Source organism: Pungitius pungitius, chromosome 1, assembly GCF_949316345.1.
Source record: "Pungitius pungitius chromosome 1, fPunPun2.1, whole genome shotgun sequence".
Taxonomy (NCBI): Eukaryota; Metazoa; Chordata; class Actinopteri; order Perciformes; family Gasterosteidae; genus Pungitius; species Pungitius pungitius.
The window spans coordinates 10,736,608-10,751,426 of NC_084900.1; the positions used below are offsets into that span (position 1 = coordinate 10,736,608).

The 14,819-nt window shown below is 41.9% G+C and overlaps 1 protein-coding gene and 1 long non-coding RNA gene across 14 annotated transcripts in view; one reads left to right on the top strand and one right to left on the bottom strand.

The window, feature by feature from the left end:
• Positions 1-14,819, top strand: part of nrxn2b (neurexin 2b) — a 493,664-nt gene that overhangs the window by 291,368 nt on the left and 187,477 nt on the right. The gene's annotated exons all lie outside the window — the stretch shown is intronic.
• The window catches only part of LOC134127280 (uncharacterized), a 181,230-nt gene that overhangs the window by 162,669 nt on the left and 3,742 nt on the right, over positions 1-14,819 (bottom strand). The gene's annotated exons all lie outside the window — the stretch shown is intronic.

Consider the following 14,819-nt stretch of genomic DNA (forward strand, 5'->3'; position numbering starts at 1 on the left):
ATTGGCTGAGACGCAGAGGTCTGCTTATGTGGGCTGGCTTGCTTTCAAGCACTGTGGGGATAAACATTAAAAGTGAAAGAAATTGGAGAAACAAAGAGAAAAAGGCTGCAGAAATGGCGAAAGAGATGAGGGTGTGGAGGGGGCGGAAATTGGGATGACGGCGGCTTGCAAAGAGGATGAATTGCATAATTAAAATGGAAGCTTGTTCCTATTGATTGCGCTGATCCTGGGATAGCATTGTGAAGGAATGTCCTGGGAGTTGAGCTGTACCTCAGGCCAGAGTGAGAGATAGCGAGGGCATGGGGCGGGCATAATGAGCTGCTACGGATGGAAATATCCTACTCATTTAACAGGGTTTGATTTTGATGGAGACGTGCAAGAGCTTGAAAAGACATGTATCAGTGCATTCGCCCACAATAATTCAGACGTCAACATGCACAAATGATGCAGATAAAATAAATAATAATTTCTTGCAAATGATTCTATAAGTATGGTCATGCACAAAAAGGCAGGAGCACTTCCTGCTTCCCGAGGAAAACGGCTGTCAATATTGTACTACCCCCTGTGAGGGAGAGTTAGAGTATGGAGAGGGGGAGATAGCGGCCTCCAGTACAGCGGAGTCCATCTGGGTGGCAGTCCCCTCTCGGGGTGTTTGAAGAGTATCCACCCAGGAGTTTAGATTGACAATCCTGGCAATTGTAAGCAATATAGCACCAGAGAAATGAAGAGGATGTTGAAGAGCGCCAGAGAGGCAGATGTTTTTCCGGAAGAAGTCTGTTTTGTAGCAACACAACATAGTGACTCGACACAAAGCCATTTAACGAAAGATGTAACGTTTTATGATATCTCTTGTTTGGCAGGATGCTTATGTTTGATTCTGTGTAGGTTCATTTTGAGAACTGCAATTGGACGTGGAGCAGGTATTAATTTCAGATGGAAAGGCACTATCATTTTCCTCCAAAAATTATTTTCCATTTTCTTGAGCAGATTTTTATTTGATTTAGTTATTATTATTACAAAGTCGAATGAATGGTTCAACTGATACAGGAAATCAAGTTGTATTCATTTATTAATTTAGCTTTTTCCTAAACATTTGAATTTTCTGAAACTATTGGGTACTGGTTAATGTATTCTCGTCCTCTGCAGCTCGAGCAATTTTTTTTTTGTGTTGTCTCTTCAGCTGAAATCTCAAACTTCAGTCAGCCAGGTCTGGTGGGAAAGGTTGGGTAACGGCGTCTTCAGCGGAGACTTTGTGTGAATCAAATGTGCTGGACCGCGGAGGGACACATACTCAAGGATGGAACGGCCCCCACCCACCCTCTACGCATAGACGCGGGTGTAGACACATGCTCTCGCACTGTTTTTCAGGTGCACACTCATTCCCTCCAGTGTCCTTTGACTCATTCTTTCAGCTTGTCTTTGTTGAATTTATCAGCATAATCCTTCTGTCTTTGCTTGTTCAATAGAGAAATGGGAAAAAAACTAAGCCAGAGCGAGGTGGGGAATGAGAGGGAGAGAGAGATGACTGCAAAGTAGTGGAAAAGAGAGACATTAAAATGCATAGGTGCCCTTGCCAGTTCCGATAAAGCTCACAATACACCGGCATCAAATTCCATCAAATGGCCATCATTCCGAACAGTGTTCAGCAGGCATTGGCTCTCTGTGCGGCATCCTAAAGCCCCGTCCATGTCAGGGAGAAAGCGTGTGTGCTTTTGTGCGTGCGTGTGCCTGTGTCCGGACTCGACCTTCCTGCAGGCCACTCTATGTCATTGTGTTTAGTGCGGCCACCTTTTGACCGGCACTAATGGCATAAAGCACTGCCGCTGACACCGGGCTCACTGCTGGCACCGATCCAACCAGTCCCCTGAGCACTTCTCTTCCCTTCCCTTTTAACCACACCCTTATTCGTTTTAAGATTTAATACTCCTCTCATATCCCCGTCCTTCCCTCTCTCCCATTCACAGGCCTGTATACACCTAGAATCCTAAAGGGAAGCATGCAGGAGTGTTGAATCCCGGTGACACAAAGGAACACAAACACGTTTACCAATCAACCGTGGACCCCCTTCGCCTGCTCTTGATTGGCCTGCGGGGGTGTACAGTGTGTTTGCCTGAAGTAGAGTCGGTGTAGGAGAATAGACTGTCAATACAAGCCCTTGGCTGATGCCTAGATGAAGAATGGATTGAGCGACCCTGGGGTCTCTGTTCTTGGTTTAGTGCCTTGATGATCGATCAAGAATAGCCTTGGGTCAGGTCACGTCAGCATGTTAAAATATGCAAGCTGCTGGGGAGGCCGACCTTTGTCACTTTGGGCTTTAGAGTGAGTGTTTTTACAGTGTGTGTCTGGTTCCCAATAATAAGGTGTTGGCTAAGTGTTAGCTAGCATGTTCTGCATGTGTCAATAGTAGCGATCACTCTCTGACAGCAAGATTGATTTCATTTCCCCATGTCTTCCTGGTGTCGTGACTACTTGAGGATGAGGGAAAAAAACAAGCAAATGACACCACCCGCATCTCAATGCAGAGCGATGTCTGAAGAGGCTGAGGCAAGCAGAGAAGCACGTTTTGAGATATGTGCATATTAAAAACAAGGCTATCTGTAAGCTGGTAGAATTGTGTGTTTTAGAGCTCAATATTTGGTGTGAACTGTGACATTTTAACTTTGTAAATAAGAGCAACTAATGGCTCGCTATCTGCAACAAGTTTTTGCCCTTTCACGGTGGCACCCAAGCAACCATAAAGCCGGGGCCAAATTCAGCTGAGCACAAATACCAGAGCACGAGGCAGGGGAAATAAGCACTTTGAAATGCTGCCATGCGCTCTGCCTTATTTCTACCCTCTCAAATGATTGATGGTGGACATTGTTCTCTGGCTTTTAGTTAGACTTGTGACTTGTTACAAATGACAAATTACTCTGTGTCATTACCAGCAACGGAGATAAACAATATGGAGGCTTTAGTGTAGAAGGACAATAGGATGATGTTTACGAAGGGAGAGCGGAAACGCTTTCTTTCCCTTCATTTGACCACAGCTACCGTGCAGACAGAACAACTTAAAGTCAATAGCGTTGGGATCGTTTCATACCTTTGGATGTAAATGACTGAAAAATGTCCCTGCATTTCAGAAAAGACTAGAGCATTAAACAAGTGTAATGATGATCTCTATTCAGCTCATCCAGTCTCCATGTAAACATCCCTCAGGAGTTCTATTAATGTTCCCTGTCTCCTCACATGTCAGGCTAAGTAATGTCTTGGGACATCAGCCGCTGCTCCTTCCTGTCCCCTTAACAAGACACCTAACACCCTCCACCATGAGCACAGCCACCAGCCTTCTAACCATCCTGCCACCACCAGGGACGTCTCCCATACATCACAAACACAAACAGCCGTGCCCTGGGAGAAAAGCGCATCACACCTATTAAGGGCCTGTGTGACAGTTATAGCCGGTTGGTTGGGTTCCCAATCGCCCCACTTCATTTGGCTGTGGGTTTGCATAATAGCTGTTATTTGGGGCGTGCACCAAGAGGCCGGTCAGAGGCCTGACAAGTACAGACCAGCTGACTACTCTGTCATGAGAAAAAAATACAGCTGGTGGCAATTGTTTGAGGTTTTTTGGCAAATATTTTCATGCTTTTTTCCATCATGTTTTTCAAATTGCGTGTTTAACCCACCAGTATATCAATGGCAGTACCTAGCCGTAGCTAGACAATTTTACAGTTACAACTTGGGAGCTGTATTTGATTAACTACCGAGGACTAGAGAATTGACTTGGAACTAATACCTGGGTTCTGTTTTCAAGTTGGAGGTTTAAGAAAATCTGAGTCAAACCCTAAACTCAGAGTTGATTTACCCCAAGATGGGAAACTGAGTTTTTGGCTTCAGTACAGCTGTTTAGACTTTGTTCAATCAACTCGGAGAAGGTTGACTCCACAGTATTAAGGCAGCATGAATGGAGCCATGATACTGGGATTTACCATAGCAACAACCAAGAACAATCAGTCGGCATATTCACCCCTATTGAGCTGGAAATATGAATGCAAGCGTACGGCGAGTATGAACCTGTAATTAGAAAAAACAATACTACTACTGCAGCAAAAGACCGAGAAACGGCGTGTGACAAAACTGCTGCTTGGGTCAACGTGTAAGTTCCAATATGGTGTTGTTAGTATGTAATATACACAAAAATAATAATCCATACGTTTTACTAATTCCCAGTGGGAAAATTACATTTTAGTTTCAATACCATTGTACCAGTTTTTACCAGCATTATTATTGTGATTAAATATGAGCATTTATAATAATGTTGCTGGTAAAAACTGGTACAATGGTATTGACACTATAATGTATTTTATTCAGGTTCATCTTGTGGAACTCCTATTTAATGGCTCTCACTGGTTTGTGTCCGGGGAAGAAAACACGTTTTCACGGCTCTGCATACAGTAGCTTTACTAATATTCTCCACATCACCAATATTGTAAAGGAAACTGCTGTTTGAAAAAAACGTAACGCTGCACAAAGAATGTCCTCGAATGTGAGAGCATGTCCGCGGTGGGGGACATTAGTTATATGAGGTCGGATGAGGTTATGGACATATTTGATGTACTGTGAAGAAAAACGATACCATTCAAACAAGAAGTTATCTGGAAATGACACTATATCTAATCGGGGCCTCAATATTCTCTCCCGAGGTTTAACACCCTGCAAAGTAATACCGCTTCTTCATCAACAGGATCGTCCAGAAAAGGACATGCCATGTTCGAGAAAAAACTCCTTACGTCTTTAACGTAACAGATCTTATTTTGTTGATATGTGGAAACTATGCTAAAATACGCCTGATACAAAGGAATAGAATGAATAAGGAAATGAAAGCGCGCTGTGTCATTGGCTGGGCTGGTGTCAGAGGGAGGAGCCTGTGAAAGAAACTCAAGGTTTCTTGAAGATAACCTGCTCCACACCAGGTTAGGTACACAGGCTCAGTTACCATAGCGACTCACCCTAAGGTTTAGTTACCTCCCTTTCTGAAACAGACAACCTAAAAGCGCTTCTTGAAACTGACCCCTGAAGGGGCAAATTATGTTAGAGTCTGGTAAGCCACTGGTTATATGTCCATTACCCAGTCATTGAGTAATTAAGAGGTCCGCAATGAGGGTGTAACTTAAAGTACTATTCCTCTCTTTTGGCTTTGTTTTTTTTTGTTGGAAGATGCATTTTTACATTTGTCTGAATGGACCAGAAGGCTTTGCACCTCTTCATATATTCTGTCAACACATAACATGTAATTGTGATTTTTGGGTAATGTAGTAAACAAGGGCAAGTTAATTCTCTTGCTTTTATCTGTTAATGATGATAATTTGGGTGGTATTTTTATTCAATGTGAAATTCAAAAGGAATCTTACTTATTCTACTGATGTTCCCACCGTGCTCTGCTCGGAACAGAGATTGAGGTATTTATAGTGATTTCCACTCTTACACACTTACACTCCTGATGTGTCTGGTCTCTGCCGCATGTTTTGATCAATCTTGTATGCAGTGCGCTTTGTGAACGGTCCTCCATTTTATGCCATATGTGAAGTTTTTAGTCAGGAGCGGCAGGCTCGGTGAGTTTAGCGTCTGTTAGTGAAGGACAGAGTGCAAGAGAAAATGGGGAAAACATATATCGCTTGCGAAATATACAACATCAGCTCGGCAAAATGTATCTTTGTTTCTGCCCTACTCATCACCACGAGCAGTATGCTGCAAGTTCTCACGTACTGAGAAGCATGGACGTCCCATTATTGATCGTAAAATCTAACAAATCACAAACCAATATCAGTGTAATGAGACATGCAGTTGTCAAGGGAACCAGGAAACAATAACAACAACAACTTAGATACAGTTCAAATAATAGAGCTAATGGTTTAATAAAAGCAAAACCACCATTGTAGTAATGTAGATGGTTTTCTTTTTACGAGCTGGGTGAAACGAATCCATTCACACATGGCTTTATCCATCATAACAACAAATGAAGATTAGGAGAGGTACCAATTATATTCCATTATTGACATATATTATATTTACGGGAAAAATAATTTTGAATGAATTGAAAATAGTCCTAATGATATTTAAGAGAAACAATTTCCTTTAGTTGTAACTGCTGCATAGTATTCCACAAGTTGAAAACATAATTAACCTTCTGCCTCTCACTGACAGATAATGGGAAGACGATTATAAACACACTCATTAAGACCTGTTTAACCGCATGGGGAGCTTTTATGGTTTGTATAATTTCATTATTCTTTTTTCGCGTATTTTAAACCTGCATCCTGCTATCATGAACTAGATTATATTAGGAAGGCCTTCCTGTTTTTGTCATGGAGTCGTGCTAAATCTGCCTTCAGTCATGAAGAAAAGAATGACGGACACCAACACCACTGACATGCAAACATAAAAGTTGTAGAAGAAGGTGGGAGGGGGGGGAGGAGCGAGTGAAGTTGGCATGTCAACTGGGTGTCTACCTCTCTAGTCCTCTCGTGTCATGCTCTGTCTATGTGTCTGGGTTAAGAGGAGGAGGACTTACACCATGTGGGGAGGTGTAGCGCTTCTGTATATGGTTAACTTCCATAATAGATCATAGGCATGTGGTCGGATAAACGCGTGATCCTGATGAATGAAATTAAGAAACAATAAGGCTTTTGTGGCCTCAAAAGTCTAGATCTTACCGGTACACACCTATAGGAGACCTATTAGGGGAAAAAAACTAGATGGCGGAGTGCATTATAATAAATCTACAAGAGAGATGTGTGATCACACAGGTATGGCTGCACCCAGTCGAAAAACCATTCCAAGTTGCATGATGTCCATTCAGAATACAGGCCCATATGGGTCTCCTCGGAACGGCAGACATACATGCCGCTCTGAAAGCAACCAATGTCATTCTATGTTTCTATGATGTCCCAAATCCATCTTTCCATCAGCGCGCCAAGATTGGGTCGGCTCTGCCTCATCCCCCGGTTCATCAAGGCAGCCGGCTCTACCACTCGTATTTGCAGCAACTTACAAGGGCTGTCTTGAAGTGCCTTATCTATGCATCGAATTGTTGCTCTGCATTCTGAACTCACCCACACAAGTACTTCAAATATCCACATCTAAGAAAAAGGACTTCAATGATCCCATGGCATCTTATTGTGCAACCACACTTTTATGCCCCTGCACACATATTTGTCTTTGTGCCATCTATTCGGTAAATGGCTTCATTTGAACATCTCACCCACCACCAGCTGCGTTGCTGAGCAGGCCTCTATGTAGCTTTTTGTTGACAACGTACCACAAAAGAAGCCTGGGCAGGTCAGAGCTACCTGTGAGGTTCAGTGGGCCTCGGGCTGTGCTGTGGGTATGTTATGCCTCTGTTTCTTTTGTGGAGAACAAATGGTATGCTTGGAGGCACAGCATTTGAGTTTTTTGAAGTTTTTTTTTTCCGGCATTGTAATCACCTTGCTACATTTGTTATTACTTAATATTTTCACATCAAACATGTGGTCCATGCTGAACAGAGAGGCAAGGAACCACGCTACGCAATCAGCAGCACAATGGTATGATAGAGAGCAACTTTTCAAAAACAACAAAAACCACGACTTTAAAGAGGCCTCTTAATAGCGAGGGCAAAATGTTTTATTTCAAACCATTGAATAGGAACACAATAACGGAGTGCTCACTGCTGCGTGGATGTTCTGTTTGAAGGCACTAAAACACGCTCTTATGTTGCTACCTCTTCAAAACGGACCACGGCCCCGTTCATACCAAGAGGTTCCTGGTTGTATTCATTTTTTGGAGCCCTAATAGTCTGCGTTTTCATAGCAGTCTCCATTAACAACAAACTTACCTCGGACAGCTATGTAATTGTACGATTTGTGGCAAAGGGCACACAATTGACTTCTCAGCAGAATTGAGGTGGCGCTTCAATTTGGTGATCCAGATTCATGGTTTCTGCAAATAGCGTTTACCAGTTGGCTTTCTGTGTGTTCTGTTGAGGGCGAATTACATAAATGTTGCCAGATTACCCCAAAACAAGCATCAACTTTATCATCTTTTGCTTGGTGCATATGCCACCGACAGGATCTATGTGTGGATCAAAACTGAAACATATTCAGCCATGTGTACAGTCCTAAAGGTAGATTTTAGTACGAGTCTTTTCAGATGTGAATGGTTGGCTCCATTTCACATCATTCAGCCCAAAGCAGAATTCAAAAGACCCAAAGTATCAGTTGGCCACATTTATCTTAAAAAGTAAAATGAAAAATGAATTGTATACCGTCAGCACAATTCATTTCCTCTGGTATAAAACCTTGGTGTCATTTCTTTTATTAGGCCTTTTGCCACTGTTGAAAAAAAAAAATGTCCTTAGTAGTTTGTTCAGCAATATGCTATAACGGCATCTACATCCCTCCTGTTGAATTTGATATGGCACCGGTGTGAAATCATTGAACAGGGCATTTAATAAATGCTTGCATGCATGGAGCAGAGTTGAAACACATTCAAGTCCAGCATCAAGTCAAGGATTCTTCCCTTGGCTTTGAATGATACAGTCTTTGGTGTCACAATCTGTGCGGAGGGGAGGGCTGGATCAGCTCCCACTGGTTACTTCCACATCAAAGAGCCAGCATTGGCATTCAAGATGGAAGAGGTGGAAGAGAAACGTTTGTTTATAATGAATACAACTTGACAACTTGAGTTCCTTGGGAAACTATCCAGATCCTGCTTGATAAATCATCCTAAGCATCTGTTTATCACAGGAACACCATGTGTCAGTTCAAGAGGTCAGAGACCTTCTGTCCACACTGAACCTTATTTGACTTTTCCTAACACTTCAAGCACATTCTAATCAATTGCGCTGGAGGAAAATTCAACTTTGGTTTTCTGGCAAATACACATTGACCACTAAGCTAATCCTGCTATGCGAGGGGCCGTTCAAATGAACTAAAATGCTTATTCCGCTAATTAATTGAAGAAAGCTTTGCATGCATATTTGTAAATATATGCTCTTTGTGTATTTTGGATTATTATTCGGCGAATAGAATGTTTTACTGGGAACAATTGGTGCCTTGCTTGTGGTTGACATGAGCCACACTTTTTGACGAAACTGTTTTCACCGTTTTATGCCGTCATTGACTCCTGACTCTTCTTAACTCGCCGTTAGGCTGTAAGGGTTCATCAGGGCTTCAACAACATAAGTAGCAAAAATCATGTCATGCCTGAAACAAACCTTGTGCAATCTGTTGCAGGCCACATTTTGACTTTTGTGATTTTGTGTTGAAATTGACCTCCACTGAGTTTGCTCTCATCTGAAACTGGAGAATTCACAGATTTAAAATGTTCTGTTCCACTAAGGTCAGGCATGATAACAGATGAATAAATCACTGGGCTTGTTATTTTGGACGTTATCAATTGCAATGCCATCAATCAGGTATATGTTTTATTTATTTATTTATCTGCGTCTATATCGCCCCCCTTCTGCTTCTGTCTTTCTCTTGTTTCTGCTCCTCTGCTTTGGATCAATGGCTCCCACAACTTATTGACATCTCTCTGCTCTCAGCGTAACAGAACACTGATCAGAAAATAGTCATCATCCAAACTTAACATGGGATTATAAATAGAGTTGTCAGTTGGAGACACATATCTATTATAGTTAGTGTCATGTTTCACACATTATTATGATCACTAAATTGCCTGTCACAGTTCCTTGAGTTCTTCGAGCTTATTTAAAGATAAGCACTTTTTCAGTTCTCTATGGCTATTCGGACTAATGGATATTGAGCACACTAATATTTTTCTGCTCATTTCAATGCATTCATGCACTGCCGCATCAGCTTTTTTTGGGTGGGGGAAGGAGGAGCCTTGGGGACATAAAAACCTCTGCCCTCAAATGAAATCAACTTTTTCTCCATAGAATTTTCTCTTTTAACTTGCCATCTTAGTAGCACTTCATGATTGTTGGGCTGTCCTTCTTCCAGCAATTCAGCATAAAATACATTTTGGCCTTTCAGTCGATTAGCCACACTGTTCTTGTGCATGCATAAAGAACGGAGTAAACGGCAACATTGAAAGACCTGCTCTTGAAAGACATGAGAACAGTGCTTCCAATGACAAACGGAGCAGAAAGACAAGTCAGCAATCTCCCTTCAGGTGAGTGGCCTTGGAAGAATATTGTGTTTGTGGTGATACGAATGGATATTATTGTAGATAGAAGTTCCACGTTTTTTCTGAACCTGACATTATTCTGAATCCGATATAGCTCATGTTAATCAGATCTCAATAAAGTTTGGAATTTCTGATTTAGGCCTCATTCAGCTTATCTCAATAGTGACATGCATTAACTCATCGACCTCTGACTACAAATCTCTAATTTAGTTATGTTATCCAATGTTAAAAGAACAGATTTCTCACGTTTTCCCATCATTATGCTTATTCCTGAGAAAACCATTTCAGTCATATCGCAAAATTGAAAAATTCTATATCCAAGGCATCAACTTTATAGAAAACAGATGCAATGCCTCTTGTTTCCAAATTAGCTTTTTTCACTTTCACAGTCCTATCCTTTAAATGTTCATTTGAGAGCAAAGAAATGGTTCACAATTGATTTGGCTCTGTCTCCCCCATCCCCGCTTGCACTGGGTACCCTCCTGTCTGCCTCAGCCATCGTGGCTTCTCAGTTTCTCAACTTTCTCGGAGTCAGTTGTCCCGACTAAACTAGCTACGCATCTCCTGAACACTTTGGACCGCTATGAAAGGTGTCCTTTTCCAACATGCCTTTGAATATTAGTAAGTAAATAAGTGAAACTAACTGTTTTGGCCGTAAATGCTGAGCCAACCCGACTGTACTATGAAAAAAATCATGCAGCGGATTATTCACTCATTTGCATTTTGCTTATGACAAAGAGCTTTCAGTGAGCCATAGTAAAACATTGCCTGATGCATTAAAACAGGCTTATAGCTTCCAACCTCCTTAGTCGCTAATATGCATGTATACAAATTACAAATCATGCGCTACAATCTCACACGGGCCAACTTCAATCTCCTTCTTCCCCCGCAGCTTCATTTAACGACTTCATCTACCATTAGGACAAATAAGGCCAGGAATTGGTTTGACTTGCTTGGGTAGCTCATGCAGAGTCTTCAGAGTACTGTAGATCCAAAGCCCCATGAATATCCCTTTCACTCAGGCTGCATGTAGGCAGAGCTAGCTGGACTAAAAGCCCGGATCAGTGCCTCTACAAATGGGACCCAAAGCCCCAGGGCTGCTAACCCTTCTTTATTGAAGCTGGTTTACTGGCAGAACCTGGTATGCGCTGGTGCAGACACATCAGGTCAGCTCGGCCTTTTCCCTGTCTGACCCCAATTTTAACTTCCTAGTAATGGAATACCCAAAACTTCGGAATCTTTTAGGTTTCCGGAGGATGGACTCCGCAGTGAAGAGCAATGTCTCAGATTAGCACATCAGCACATCGACTGTACAAGCTTCTGCCATATTATGGTGTCATTACTTAGAGGCCAAAACTATCTATGTGACATTGTCTTTTTCACTGGCTCATTAATCTATTGATGTATTACTGCTATAAAATAGTCTAGTGTTATTCGCTATAAGCATTCTTGGCCTCTGATAAGCATTCTTGGCCTCTGATGACATAAGTGATGAATTGGGGGTGTAGGTCAGAGAAAACTTCCAATAATAGATTTCTTTGAGTTAAGCTGAAATCACCGTCTGTTTTGCAGCCTTATAAATGTGCAGCTTTTCTTCTGTTGCACAATAGTGACATTGGTAAGGTTGAACAAACCTCCATCTTGCATCTCTAATTATTATTGTTGAAACCTACATATTCTGGAACACATTTCTGTGACCCCGATTCATGCCTCTTTCTGTCCCTGCCTCAATCTCAGAGGGGTGGAAATAATTTAGAGAGGTACATGGGAATCTGTGAGTGAGGGCTGTTTTGCATGTTGTCATACCTGCAGGTTTGATTTAGAACTACTTGGGATGGCTTTGGTTTCCCCAAAAACTTTTCACTGCCAACAACCATCCTCACTTTCAATCTTTCTAGCGGGTGTTGAAGTTGTGGTTTGCTCCAATAAGTTATGTCGCTGGAACATGTGCATACTTAGATACTTTGTATTTTATATGTTTGGCTCACTTATGTGTGCAAATATACATGCAAATAAAATGCAGAATATAGGTGGTAATGAACACCTAGCACCCTTGTGTCCATGCCAGCTATGTGCTCTGTATTCTTAGCATCGTCTAATTGCTCTGCCTATCCTCTAATACCCTTCCGGCACTGTGTTTGCTTTCCAATGATTCCGATCCCCTACTGTGCCCTCCTCACCTCTCCCCCTCCTCCTCTGTTGCCATTCTCGGCTAAATAATTGATTAGTTTGAAGCTAGTCTCTCCCCCCTGTCTAACTGCAAGCTACACTGCAATGTATTTCTCTTTAATGTGTGCTTGCGCTTTTACAGCATTTTCTGTCCCTTCGAGATAATTGTGAAGACATGAAATCATTGTCATTATGCTGGCCGCATTTGTTTGGTTGTTGTACCTGCTGCATTTGTACAATATCGACCAAGGCCATTGCCAAGGTTGGAAATGTTACGACGTTTAGCTAAACGTACCACGACCTCAAGATAATAGCATCTCTTATTAGGGTAGGTCTCCACAGGATTGTGTAATAACATGACAGCAGAATCATTTTGCACTTTCAGGGATGAAAACATTATGGGCACTATTTTTTTGTATTTCTAGACCTAAACAGTTGAGTAATCCACCTAAACTGGTAAATGTAGCTAGCCCCAGGTATCATAATGAAGTAACATAGTCAATTCTAGCATATGTTGGCCACAATCTAAATTGTGTATGAACCAAGTTCCTAGAGACACTGGTTTGGATTTATTTATTACACAGGTAATGTCAGAAATGTCTTTAATATTACCAAACGAGAAAATGCTGAGAGTTAAACCTGGTAAAGTCACCCCTTCAGTGTTCAGGTCTGCATCACCTGCACCACACCATGTCACACAAAACTTTATGCGTAGACTATAGTCGCAACAGGCAATCAGTCAGAGGCTCTGTGCTGAAGGCCCTAAGGCAAAGAGAGTCTCTGCCAGACTCATCCACATCAACGGTAGTTTGCCTTCCTTTAGAATCCAAATGCACATGTGAAAACTGCCTGAGTAAAGAAACAGCGGATAACGCAGTGAGTAGTGTATGCTCACTCTTCGTGTGCATGATAACAATGAGGGCCGAGTAAGCTCCTTCTGAAACTGGACTGATTGGCTTCATGAGTTTCCGAAAGCCCTTTCCAAATGCTTGATTGGACGTATTAGTGGTTTTAGCTGGTGCTGCTCTTCAGCTTTTACAACAGCAAAAAATGCAACAGGGAAGTAATTGTATGTGTATTAAAGGTAAATTGAAAGATGCCCCAAAAATCATATTTTTCCCTACTCCTTTTTTTAATGTCATTTTTCTTTTGGCTTTTCCTTTTTGTCTGCTCCCAAATTAAAAATTCATTACATGCGTTTAGCTTTTTTAAATGATTTTCTTTTCCTAATTAGAATGCCATTTCTCTATGTCTCTGTCTCTCCCTTCTCTTTATTCTCTTATTAACTCTGGTCCTCCAGAGAAAAAAGACAAGTTGATTAATTAATTTGACTGAACATTCAGTATTGCTGTTGAAGTACAGAATACAAAATATTTTACATCATTCACGTGCGAAAAACACAAGGCATTTGGCTCAACATAAAAACCTAACTATGAGGACCTGGCTGTCAGTAGTTTTTTGGTTCATAGTTTTGCTAGTAAAAAAGCCTTGAGGTAAAGTTGCTGTGTTTTATCGCTTGAAGGCAGTGCCTGTAAAGTACAAAATGATAAATTATAACAGACCTTACATACCCTAAAAGACCAAAGTCTTTCATGGTAGAACATGGCAGCCTACTAGTTCCATCACATGCTGGACACTTGGTGTGGAAATACTCGCTCAGTTCCCAACCACAGCTTCCTGGATTGTGTTTTTGGGTGACACTAGCTGTGTCTCATTTCGGCGGCTGAATCCTTATGACGCCCCAGGCTCTCCGTGGGCGGGGTCCTTTGACGCCTGCAGGCTGAACCCAGCGGTTGCCGAAATGAGGCGCTCTGACCTACGGGGGGATTTTTCTGCTTTGCGTTTCCTGGGGTACTTTCTCATAGTAATAATGGTGATTAACAGAATAACTGCTGTCAATACAGGTCACTGCAATTATACTACAGACAGGGCATTTTGGTTTGAGAATTGATTATACCCCCTTATCCGCAAAAAGGCTATTTACTGTCAATGCATGCCTCTATCCCTCTCCTCTGGTGAGTGACAGACCTCATAGAAAGCCTCTATTTAAAAAGCAAGAACATTATCTCTGTGCAGATCTCTGTTTATTCTTTATGAATCAACAGAGCTTAATAAGGTGTGATGCTTTCAAATGACCAGAGTCCCTGAAATACAGCGGTCAGAGGCACTAGGTGTTGTTCAGAAACTGAATGCACTGCATGAGGCTTTTAGCTGAGGATGAAAGCATTGGATCTAGTTAGAGAGCAGGTTTGAAAAATAAGTTATGGGTGTCCTGTCAGGTTATTGACTAAATGCTTACTGGGCTGTGTTCATTCTGACATAATCAGAGAGGCTTTTCATGTGCAGACACAGAGCCACTTCAGAGAGCGCAAAGAGCCGTGACATTCACCGGCTCCGTGAAGTTTGATGACTCGCCTCTCATCCTCTGCGTTTACTTTCCATGGTGCCCGGGGCCTGCACAAGATAATGAACCTGTAGAC